The following is an 11,639-nucleotide window of genomic DNA, read 5'->3' as shown; positions in this document are numbered from 1 at the left end:
ACTCATCGCGAACAAGCGCGTGGGCGAGGGAGGAAAAGCAGGCTTATAACAATAATGATAACATCTATACATGTATATGTACACATGTGCATTGTGCACGTGTTCTCCGAGTTCGAAAGAGATTAGACGACGCAAGAGAGGCCAAAGGGAACAAATGGCCAGGAGAGAGAGAAAAAAAGGGCGAGAGCTCTCTCTCTCTCTCTGTGCTGTGGACATAATATTATGTACACCTACACTGGGTATTTGTACATTTGCCAAATCCAGATGTGCACGAAATAATTCGATCGGCTTCGGTATCGAACTCATACTCAACCGAAGCAGCATCACGCGGCTTACTATTCGCCGCATACCCCTTGTACGCTTGGGAGCGCGAGATCTCATCTGATGCCGATTTTGTATATTCATCCTATGCGATACAGTTGGCAAAGCGTCTTTCGCAACTTTTTCCCGTGACTCCCTGTGTACTGGCGAATCGAAAAGATTATCGATCGGCGTTATCGACGAGGCACCGATGATAACGCGATCAACGACACCGCATCGGACGCCTTCAGCCAACACATTGCAATCTAGACACTCGGTAAACGTTGAAACGTTGACTGCCGATTTTTTTTTACCGATACCCCGATCCCAGTAGGTATGGCAAAGACAAAAACACATGGAATAACGCCAAGCCTGATGCTTATTTTTACGTATCTCTCTCTCTCTCTCTCTCTCTCTCTCTTCCTCTTTGTTCCCTGTTTCCTATAACTTGTGGAGTTCGGATGACAAGGGTGGCGCACAACACACACAGAGAGAGGGATTGTTTCATCTCTCGGTGATTGGACGCCAAGTATAAGTATGTTAGCGCACATGACTCGGATCGCATGAGAGTGTGCGTGTGTATAGGCCTGTTGTAGGAACTATATAGTTTTCTCTCCGTCCGGGGGTGTCACTCCCCTGCGGCTTCTTCCATATACACTCCTCCTTACATATTTTTCTGACTCTCGTCGACGCCGGGGTGGCCGAGAGTAGGCGACCCGATGGGCAGTGCAGCCCCTTCTAGCCTCCGTTTTCCTCTCTCTCTCTCTCCGTCCACCACCACGTGTACTTTTTTTTTTTTTTTTTTTTTTTTTTTTCTTTGTTTTTCCCGTGCTCCCCGTAAGTTGTATCTCTATGAGCGCTCTATCCCCCTTTTGCGGGGAGTAAGCGTGGAAGTCGGGACAAGAGAAAAAGGGAGCAAAAGAAGGAGCCGAGGGAAAAAGGCTGGGGGAAAAAGAAAGCTTGAACGATCGGCCAAGTCCAGTGGTGGATGTATATATACGTATATATATATAGGTGGACACCACTACCGCTACCATATAGTGCACCAGCTATACGTATGTATATACATATATAGGAAAGAAGGGTATGAGAGAGAGAGAGTGGTGCGGGTTCGTCTCTCTTCTCACCCTCTTGGCCATTACTCGTCCTCCGCCTTCTTCGGAGCCCCGGTGCCTCCTTCTGCTTGGGTGCTGCCCCCCCCCCCGAGCGGACTCGTCGCAGTCGTCGTCATCGGGCTCTATACGCTCGTGCTGGTCGTTGTCGTCTCATCGTCCCTCCTCCACCAGTCTCTCTCTCTCTCTTTGGCTGCGTCGGCGACATATTATACTGCTACTCGCGCTTGCCATGCCAAGAGCCCTGTTTCTTCTTCTTTCTCCGGCTCTTCTTCTGCCACCGCCCGCTCCTCCTCCTCCTCCTCCTTTATCGTCCTCTCGTCATCGTCGTGCAGACCCGTGATGCTGCAAAAAAGAGTCTCGGGCTTCGTTTTTTTTTTTTTACCTCTCCCGACTCTGATGGCTCCTCTCCCTCCCTCTCGCGAGCTCGACCTTTCGCAGATGCCTCCTCTCTCCGACGATCGCATCGGAGCACCAGACTCCGAGACGCTCCCGCAGTAAGACGTTCGCCTTCTTTTCTCCCTGTTTTTCAGCCTTTTTGACTCCCCCTCGCACACTCACTGCTTTTTCAAGCGCTCCCTGCTCATCCTCTTTTCCCTGATATGCACGCCCTCCTGCCACCAAGCTCTATACCCCCTTTAAAACTCGAACGCCAATCTATGTACGATACCACACATGACAAGTACACAAAAGCTACACATACGTACTTATTATGCAGGATCTCTCTCTCTTTTTTTTTTTTTTTCTGATGCCGGTCAGCTGACTTCGCCTAATGGATTCTAAAGATATACTACCAGCTTAAGATATACTCATCTTATTTAACGCGAGAGTTAAACATATAATATATACGTGTGATCTGGGTATAATGATTTTGTACGCGTGTGTACCGATTTATGCGTCCGAGCGTCGCTTGAACGGTCAAAGAGAGATGAGCCTCCTTGTCCCTATATCTGCTCGTGTGAGTTGAGCGTATGGTGATATTAGTGTGTGTATACGAGGTATGTGGGAGCTGCAGGGGCAGCCGCTGGAGGGAAAAAAAAAAAAAAAAAAAAAAAACGAGAGCGGGCGCGGAGAGTGTCGCAACGGGCATCGTGTGTAGTGCATCACGAACCGGTGCAACGTACTTCTTGTAGCATATGAGTGGCGAGGCGAGGCCGCGCAGATAATATGCCATGGGCTGCGCCCAGCAGCAGAGTTTATATATATATATGTATAAGCCGATGCACAGAGAGCGAGGAAAAGAAGCTCGCCTCGCCTTGCCGAGTCCCCCTTTCCTTCCACCTCCGCCACCGACTCTTTTCTTTTCTCCGATGCTCTTCCTCTCTCATACTAGTATATATATATATACACCTGATGCGTATATGCGAGTGTGCTCTCCTTTGCTCTGCTGCAGTTGTTATACATTATGTATATATATGCGGCCGCCGATGCTTATATTTATGTATATATATATATTACGGCCTGATGCACACATGTGCCGGTCCCAGCTCTCGCGCACTTACGCGCCTGCTGCCGCCTCTCCGACGGCGACCGTCAAACGACCGGGCTGTATATTACACCAATGTAGGTGATGTATGGATCATCGTGCACATATTCTAATGCATATTTTCTTCCACCCCCCATGTATACATATATGTAATATAATGCCGGGGCTGTTGCTTATACTGCCGATAATGACAGCAGTATGTGTATAGCTTCGGATGCCCCGCATCGTTGGATAAAACATGTACAGAAGAACCGAGAAGAAGTGTAGCGCGCCAATATGCGTGCATGTGTGTGTATAATGAAATAGGTGAGTGTGCGCAGCCTCGGCCAAATGAATGAGCGAGGGGGCAAGGCCCCCGCGCGCCCGTGTATCTATATATCCCGAGAGAGAGAGAGATCGGCTCATCCGATTCCACGTCCTTTATGCATATATATGTATATACATATACCCCTCGCGCTCCCGGTTCCTCGTTGCGCTGTTTGATTTTCCTCGCATGTATACCTATGTATTTATATAATATACGCTGATAATTAATCCAAGTTGGGGGGGTTTTTTTTTTTCTAGCTGCAAGCGTACAAGGATTTGGAAAAGCACATTTTGATTTTGATCGGTATGTATATGTATACGTATACGCAAAAAACGATTTTCTCGCAAGTATGAGTGTGTGTATATCGATGACTCGTTTCCGCTAAACAAGCGCCGCTCGCTCGAAGGTACAAAATTCATCGATGTCACTATTATATAGGTAGTATACGTGTATTACTTATTACAAAGCAGAGAGAGAGAGAGAGAGCTTATCTTTCGTTGCGTCGTTTTTTTGGATAGTTGTTATTCACGTATACTCGTACATACATACCGATAATGGGTGAAACGGTAGTATGCATATAGAGGATCCTGTGCGTATAATATGTAATCTCTCTTTGGGCGGGTGTATCATACCGATCGTATTTCCGATTTATTTAACGAAACCATACACAAGTATATTATATTGTATACCAGATGATGATCAACAGCATGCCTATGTATACATATAAACGTAAAAAAGTATTTCATATCCTTTGATTATAGCAGTTGTGCGGAAAACGGGGGGTGGGGGAAGGGAGTGCCATATACGGATTTAGAATATGTACAGAGAGAGAGAGAGAGTGGAAGTTGCCAGGGGACCAAGCGAAAGAAATGGAAAAGATGCGGGGAACGGGTATATCGTATATATATATGTATAAGTACAGTGGGTGGATCGAAAAAGAGCGAAAAGGAAGAGGTGAAGCCAAAGACGAGAGAGAGAGGGAGAGAACAAAACGAGCCTCCGCTGCAGCCAAGAGATTTTCCTTGTGCGTGTTTCGAACTGAAGGTATTGGGTGCAGTGTATATGTATATAACATACACGTAGTACCAATACTCGCAGCCGGCGTCGTGCATGCATGCACGCTGCAGTCGTGAAAACGAGCGGAGGAGTATAATATAGTGTATATAGGACGAGGAAGGGGCCAGGAAGGTGTAGATGAGTATGTATATAGGGAGCACGGATGGGGGAGAATGCATGGAAACGAGCTACGAAAAGGTTGCCTATAGGAGAGACGGAACGAATAGGACGCACATCGTATATATACATATACACACGTAAACGCGTGTGTGTGTTTGCGTGGAGTGCGATAAAAGCAATCACCGAAATAACCACGTGAGCTTGTATATTATGTGTGTATACGAGAGGAGAGAGGCATGTCTTGCGTGTATATCCATATAACTCTCTCTCGCAACTTCCCGTCGCGGACACGTGGCCTCCGCCCCCGCCTCCGTATACTGTAATACACTTATACGGCCGATGTTCCCTCTTTACTTCGACCGGGCGTGCGAGCAAACATCGGGGGAAAGACGCACACGTATATATTATAAGTATAGAGTGAAAGAAAAGCCCCTTCTTTCTTTCATACATCACGCGCATCTCGTTGATTCTTTCATGCATGGCTCCCCTTTTACACATTTTTTTTTTATACTTAACAATATATATATACGCTGTCTATTAGTTAATATTATGTTTTTTTTTTTCTACGATTTTTCACACACACACAATATACTCATTATTGTTAACGTAAGTGCACACACACACACATTTCGGGATATCCGGGCTCCTCCTTGCTTGTATGGAAGTATTACATATTGTACCTGACATCAAAAATCGTCTTTCTCATTTCCCCGAAATTGAAAGTGATCCATCTGATATACAGTGCATGCTTCGATCTAGGACAAACATCCATACAAGTGGTGTTACACAACATTATGTATGTAATTTCTCCTGTTCTCGTAGCAAATGCATATTTATACAAGGTATTTACTATTAATACTCGAGAAGTACTGAAACTAATGGTAAGCGAGTATACGAAGGAAATCCCAAAACTTAGCACCGAAGTTTCAGTGATTGAGTGGCACGAGCCGTTTGGTCAAAAAGTACAAAAAGAAGCTGACCGCGCCTGCACACGTGTGCCGGTCAAATAAAAACCCAGTCAAGGTGAAACATATGGAAGGGAAAAGAAGTGACGGCTGCAAAGATCCCGCACATATATTACACACTTCTATCTTTAATTGGCTTGGCTCATCGCTGGCGCGATTAGACGACCTTTTTGCTCGTGGGGGACGAGCGAAAGGAGAAGCGCTATAGAGGGGGGAACAAGAAAAAAAGAGTCAACACAGCGAGGATGGTATATTATTGTGAATGGGACAGCGATAGGTATACATATATACATATGTATGTACAAGTACAGGCGCTCCCGGCGTATAATAACAATGAGGAGATGCTGCGAGGTGTATGGAAATGGTTGAGATTACATGTATATACATGGAATGGGAGCACGAATATTTTACATACCGTGATGCCCGGCACTTTAGTGGGTTATACTATGGAAAACCAACAAAAAGTCGCCAAGTGCGATCTGTATCTGTATATTTACCCAAGTCTTAGTCTTAATCGACAAACGTATATATAAAACAAGACGAGTATAAGGGAGTCGCATTGATGAAAAATGAAGAAATAAGTACTCGGAGGAGGCAATAATCGAGCGACGACGTATATAAGTGTACAGCAGAGGGGACGAGAAGGAGAGCAGGGCGCACGCAAGTATATAATTACGCGATGGGCCGAGAATGGTAGGAGGGAAAAAATAAGGGCACGCGTGTATTTTGCGAAAAAAAAAACAAGTGATATTAGCGTTACGCGGCGTTATCGGGGCAAAAAAGCCGTATTGGTATATATAATGTACACGGCGCCGGCTGTCCCTTTGGTATAAAAGGTACCCCAACCGAGAGAGGAGGGGGCTGTCCCTGTATCCTCATCCCGGGGTGGCAGAGCCTTCCTCCGATGTACGGAAACTCGCCCACCAAAGTCACTGTACGCACGGGTACATATATTATATAGGAGTCAAGGTAAAAGTATGATATATGTACATACACGGTATAGATGGTGGAGCGAGAGAGAGAGAGAGAGAGCCCCGTCCTTTTCTCCGGGGCCGAAAGCTTTCCCGGCTTCTAAGCCCTCGAGATGAAACCGACTTGCGCTACTCCCTCTCCGCCCACCCCCCTTGCAGCTTCCCTGTTAGCCTCGCCACGGAGGAGATAGAGTTCCGCACCCAACACCCGCCGCTCTGGTGGCTTGACGTCGTTACTACTGTATACCTATATATACACACACACACACAGGGTGCCATTATATTATATATATATACCTTTGCGGACTCGTCCAGCGCCAAGTGGTCCTTTGCCATGGGCCGGGTAACGTGTATATGTATATAACGTGTACGCACGCGAGAAAGAGGATGGCAAAGGGAGCGCAGAGAAAGAGAAAAGAGCTGGGCACGGCTATATATATATGGGATATGCCCTGTATAGGTGAAGTACATTATAGAGGGAGGGAGAGCAGGAGCTGGTTGGCGCACAAGATAGGTACAGTAGTATGGGCACACACGAACGCTGACCTACCTATTACTTTTTGCGAGTACATCGGAGCACCCTGTCATGCGTAGGATACATGTATATATATAGTGTGGACGGGGCAGAGAGAGAGAGAGGAAAAAAAGAGGGTGGATATGGAAGAGCGGCAGCTAGGCTACACGCACGCTCGCATATATATGGACGCTAAAGGGGAACAGTGGGAGGGTGGTGTATATGGCTTGATATTAATTTCTGCGTGGGAGGCTCCGACGTGCCGGCCGTGCGATTTTGCTAGAAACCTTTTTCTGCCCGTATACGTATATACACATATACCATACCGATGCCCCGGTGCCTTGCACATATACACATACGTATACCCAATGGTATATAAATGGTATATATAATATACATAGCCAGCTACCGTGGCCCGACCTATCCCTCGTTCTTGACGATGATGCCCATAGTGCCCACATGCTCGTCGGCCCTGATGCGTTGCACGCATGCACGAAAATGTGCGAATAGGTATACATACACCACATATTATATATTATACACACGACTTGTCGCACGTCCTGCTTTAATATTTTTTTTTTTCCTCTTTTTCCTACAATGTCACGAGTAGGTCTTTTTTTTCCCCCCTACTCAAAAATCCGGAAACGTATATGTAACATGTTATCTCTATTTTGTTTGTACTTTTCTTTTTCTTTCTCGAGACCGAAAAGTAGCAGGGTCCGCGTGGAAGAGCGTTGAGAATAAAAAAAAAAAATATATTTTTATGAATAAATCATTTCTAAAACATTTCGAGTCCATATAAATATAAGATTAATTAAGAGTGAATTGTTTTTTAAACCTTTTTATAGAGGTGCCATGTGAGGACCTTCTGTGGCTCAAACTCTATATATATATATAAAATACGCAATGAAAATGTCGAAACGGCGAGTCCAAAGGAGAGCATATTCCTCGAAATCTAATCCACAGATAAGGTATAACTCTCGACGTATAGGTATATATACATGAGCGGCTGCGTATACGCAATAAACAATGCCACGGTAGAACTCGTTCGCTCTCTCTATTCTCGTCTTTGTCGTCCTTTCCCCGCCTCCATCTTTCGTTATCGGCACATCCTCGCTCCCTCGTGTCGCCTCCCCCCATCTTCGCCTTTCTTGTCACAACTTATTCCGAAAGCCAAGCCTATATATATATGAGAACGGCAAAGTCGCTCTCGCGACCCAGGGTACACATACATATACACTACCGCCAGATGCCCCTGTCGCACTTGTCCGGTACTGGGGACATCGGCCTCGAGATAAGACCCTACCCGTCCAATGCCCAAGTACAATGCATAAAGTATGCAATATAATAGGCTCCGCGGTTTGCACGTAGTTTCAAAGTCGTACGTCCAAATGTGTCGAAACGCGGAGGCAGCGCACGTGTATATTACACTTGGAAATCTTCGATCGATATGCAGTTACGTGCGACTTGTATATAAATATAATTAAAATCGATCGGATGTACCGGTAACGCGACAGTCCTCGGTCGGAAAAAACGGAAAAAAAGCGACACGCTGCTTGTATAGGACCAAAAGTTGCAGATCGCATAGCTTCCTGAGTCGCTCGAGAGGGATCGATAGCCGGGCGAATGCATCAGGAGGGAGGGAGGGGCATCGGCGACGACGCGGCGCTAATAATAAAACCTGATGCGCGCGATTCTCCTCCCGAGTCCACGACAAACCCGCGCTCGGCGTGCCGATTCAACCTGTTCGGTACCCCCCGCCCGCCCAACACGTATATATATATATATATACGCTTCTTTTGCTTGCTCTCCGGAGCATGTACGTTACAACGTGTGATGGGTGCGGCACGTACCAGCCGCCCTATGTATTCATATATACGTGCACGTAATGTATATACCCGATGCATAATGAGTCGGGATGAGAGTAGTCCATCTCACACAACGAGCTACCGTTTTTGTGGTCACAGTATAAGCCATCACACGCAAACGGCTGGTTCAATAAAAAATACGTATCTTGTACCTATATACTCGCAACTCTGTATAATAAATATATAGGTGTATGACCAAAAAATCAGAATTCAATTAAATTTTCGATGGACGACAAACAGGTGTGCACGCTCGATCTATCGTGTATATATACATGTATAATATGAATTCGCGCATATAAATTATATCCTCGGCTGTTTCATACCACACCGTAACGAAACAGTAACAATAAATATGATCACGTTCGCGTGAGTCAGAGCCAAGAAGAATATATACGGGAGGATAAGTACGAGAGAAAAGGAGCATCGATCGCGCGACTCCGCAGCCAAGATACGGCTGTGTATATAACAACATGCAGCTCCAGAAGCTGTAAAAGATTCGGCAAGAGAATAAAAGGGAGGAGCGTGTTTTCCGGCGTAAGTGTGTATAGCATCGAGAAGGAGAGTGGCGAGGCAGCTAGGTCTTGCAAGTCGGGGCTGGGCTGTGTGTGTATATATATATATATATGTATAGCTGCGGTGGGTTACACCGGATGACTGGCTGGTGTGTATAGGGCGAGCACACGCGAGGGTCCGCTGTTTCTTTGAGCTAAGCCAGCGCCGGCAAAGAGAACGGTACAGATGCACACACCCACACGAGATAGAGGGGGGGTGGGTTCGTGCGGTGGAAAAGGGAACGTATTCTAGTCTCCCTTGCGAAGGGCAAAGCGAAACTAGAAGAGACGGACTTGCGAGGGGTGGGGTTGTAATTCCGTCGAGGCACCTACAAATGTATACCCATATATATATATATGGTCGGAGCACTTCTCTCTGTTTTACCTTTCCACCCTCCCTACCCCTCCTGCTGCTGGCTTTACTTTCCCTGGGCGCTGGACACCAACAACTACTACACCCCCTCGGACTCCACGTGTACATATAGGTACACCATCCACTGTTCTAAATAATTCCGTGATACGATTGCCGCGGCTTTCTCGGCTTCGCGCGCAAACTCTACCACCCACCCCTTGGCGTACACACCGGCTCTTTACGTACATTACATCGGTTTCCCCGCTCGCTTTTCACATTTTTTATCATTATGATTATTGTTCGTTAGTATATATTTATACATATATCAAATCTATGATGGAGACACTCTGCTCGCAAGATGTCAGAGAGCGCATGGCCTTTCACTCGCTCTCTCACTCCCTTTATCGGTTCTCGTTTTCATCACCCCGCTCCACGTCTCCTTTATCTCTGCCACCCCCCCCCCCCGCCGTATTCCAACCAAAAACCCACTGGTACACTGTATGATTGAAATATGCGTGTATACATTGTGAACTTTGTGCAATTCTTCTTCTTTTTTTTTTTTTTTCCTTCCACCCCCTACATTAGACGAATATATATCATGGTTCACTCCCGCCTCTATATATATATATAATAGGAACGACCGAGGATGCATCGACGCAGACGGAACCACATTACAAATGGAGCAGCCGGTAGGGGTATAGTGGCAGGATGGGAGAGAGTTCGCCGAGTGTATATATATATTGTATAGGTGGTAAAATTAAAGCCGTCGTCCGTCCGATGCAACTTGTATAAGTGTATACGGGAGCCGGTGCAGTGGAGGAGGAAGGGCCCCGATGCTGCAGACTTGGCATCGCAAGCCGCAGTGCCAGTCACGAGACCCCCCCCCCCCGGTATTACTCACGCCTCCTCGATGGTGTGCACACAGTAGTGTGTAGTGTACATATACACCTTATAGCCCCACACTGCCACCGACGGAAGAAAGGAAGAAAAAAAAAAGGCATCGGCAAGAATACACACGCTACATATATATGTATATTACGATGTGAGGGATGGGGAGTGTGTGTGTATATATAAGTAGTCTTATACCCTCGCCGAGGAGAACAAAAAGATCGAGAAAGGGTGGAAAAAGAGTATATATATATACGGAAAAGGAAGGGGGGGGTAGAAAGAGAGGGTACAGTATATGTATATACGGAGCGCATCGTCATCAGGTGAAGCGTTGGACTCACGGCCGTACGGGGAATTTGATTGAGGATACGCCGTATGCGGAAGTTTATATCCCTCGCCGCCTCGGGCATGGAAGTATCTATATATATATATGGCAGTACAGTATAGTGGCGTTACAGTAGATTAGACGGGGCACAACCATCAGCGGTATATAGGTATAATATGTTCGTACAATGAAGCGGCTCTTCCTCCTCGCCCTGTATACCTATATATATTATACTCCACTCTCTGATGCCACTTAATCGACAACGGGCGATGGGACACCGGCTATATATACATACAAGGTTTTCCGGTGCAACTGTTTGACTTTTTCGAGCTTTCGGCATTGTTGCTAAACTTTTTTTATTCCATACCCGTATTACGTATAAACTAAGGGGTGGCGAGAGTGGGTCAAATAACTATCATAAAAACAAATCATCAATACGCTCATCGTATGGCTTGTGAAAGTAATGGGCAGCCATCACCAAATTCACAAAAGATATGTGCAGGCCCGCGTATATGCATGTACCTTTATAAGTATAAATATGCGGATGCGAACGAGTAGGAAGAAAAAAGGGGTTTGAAGATGTTAGCAGCACAGGGAGGTAGGGTAGTAGTCGGGGCCTATTTACATATACATATTATATATATACACGTGGGTGCGGAGTGTTTCTTTGACACCGAGGGAGGGAGAATTTGGCTTATTTCTCGTGCCTCCCGCGCATCCTGCCCGTACACGTTATAAAAAGAAAGCAGTCGCGGGCAGTGCACGCGCTCTCCTTCCTACGCAAAGAGAAATCTATTTTCGTGCAGGCATTCCCCGATGAACGG

The sequence above is a fragment of the Copidosoma floridanum genome, unplaced genomic scaffold, assembly GCF_036245765.1.
Source record: "Copidosoma floridanum isolate Cflo_tuat_1 unplaced genomic scaffold, Cflo_Japanese_pri ptg000019l, whole genome shotgun sequence".
Lineage (NCBI taxonomy): Eukaryota > Metazoa > Arthropoda > Insecta > Hymenoptera > Encyrtidae > Copidosoma > Copidosoma floridanum.
The sequence above is the reverse complement of the archived record's forward strand: the minus strand, read 5'-3'. Positions refer to the sequence as shown.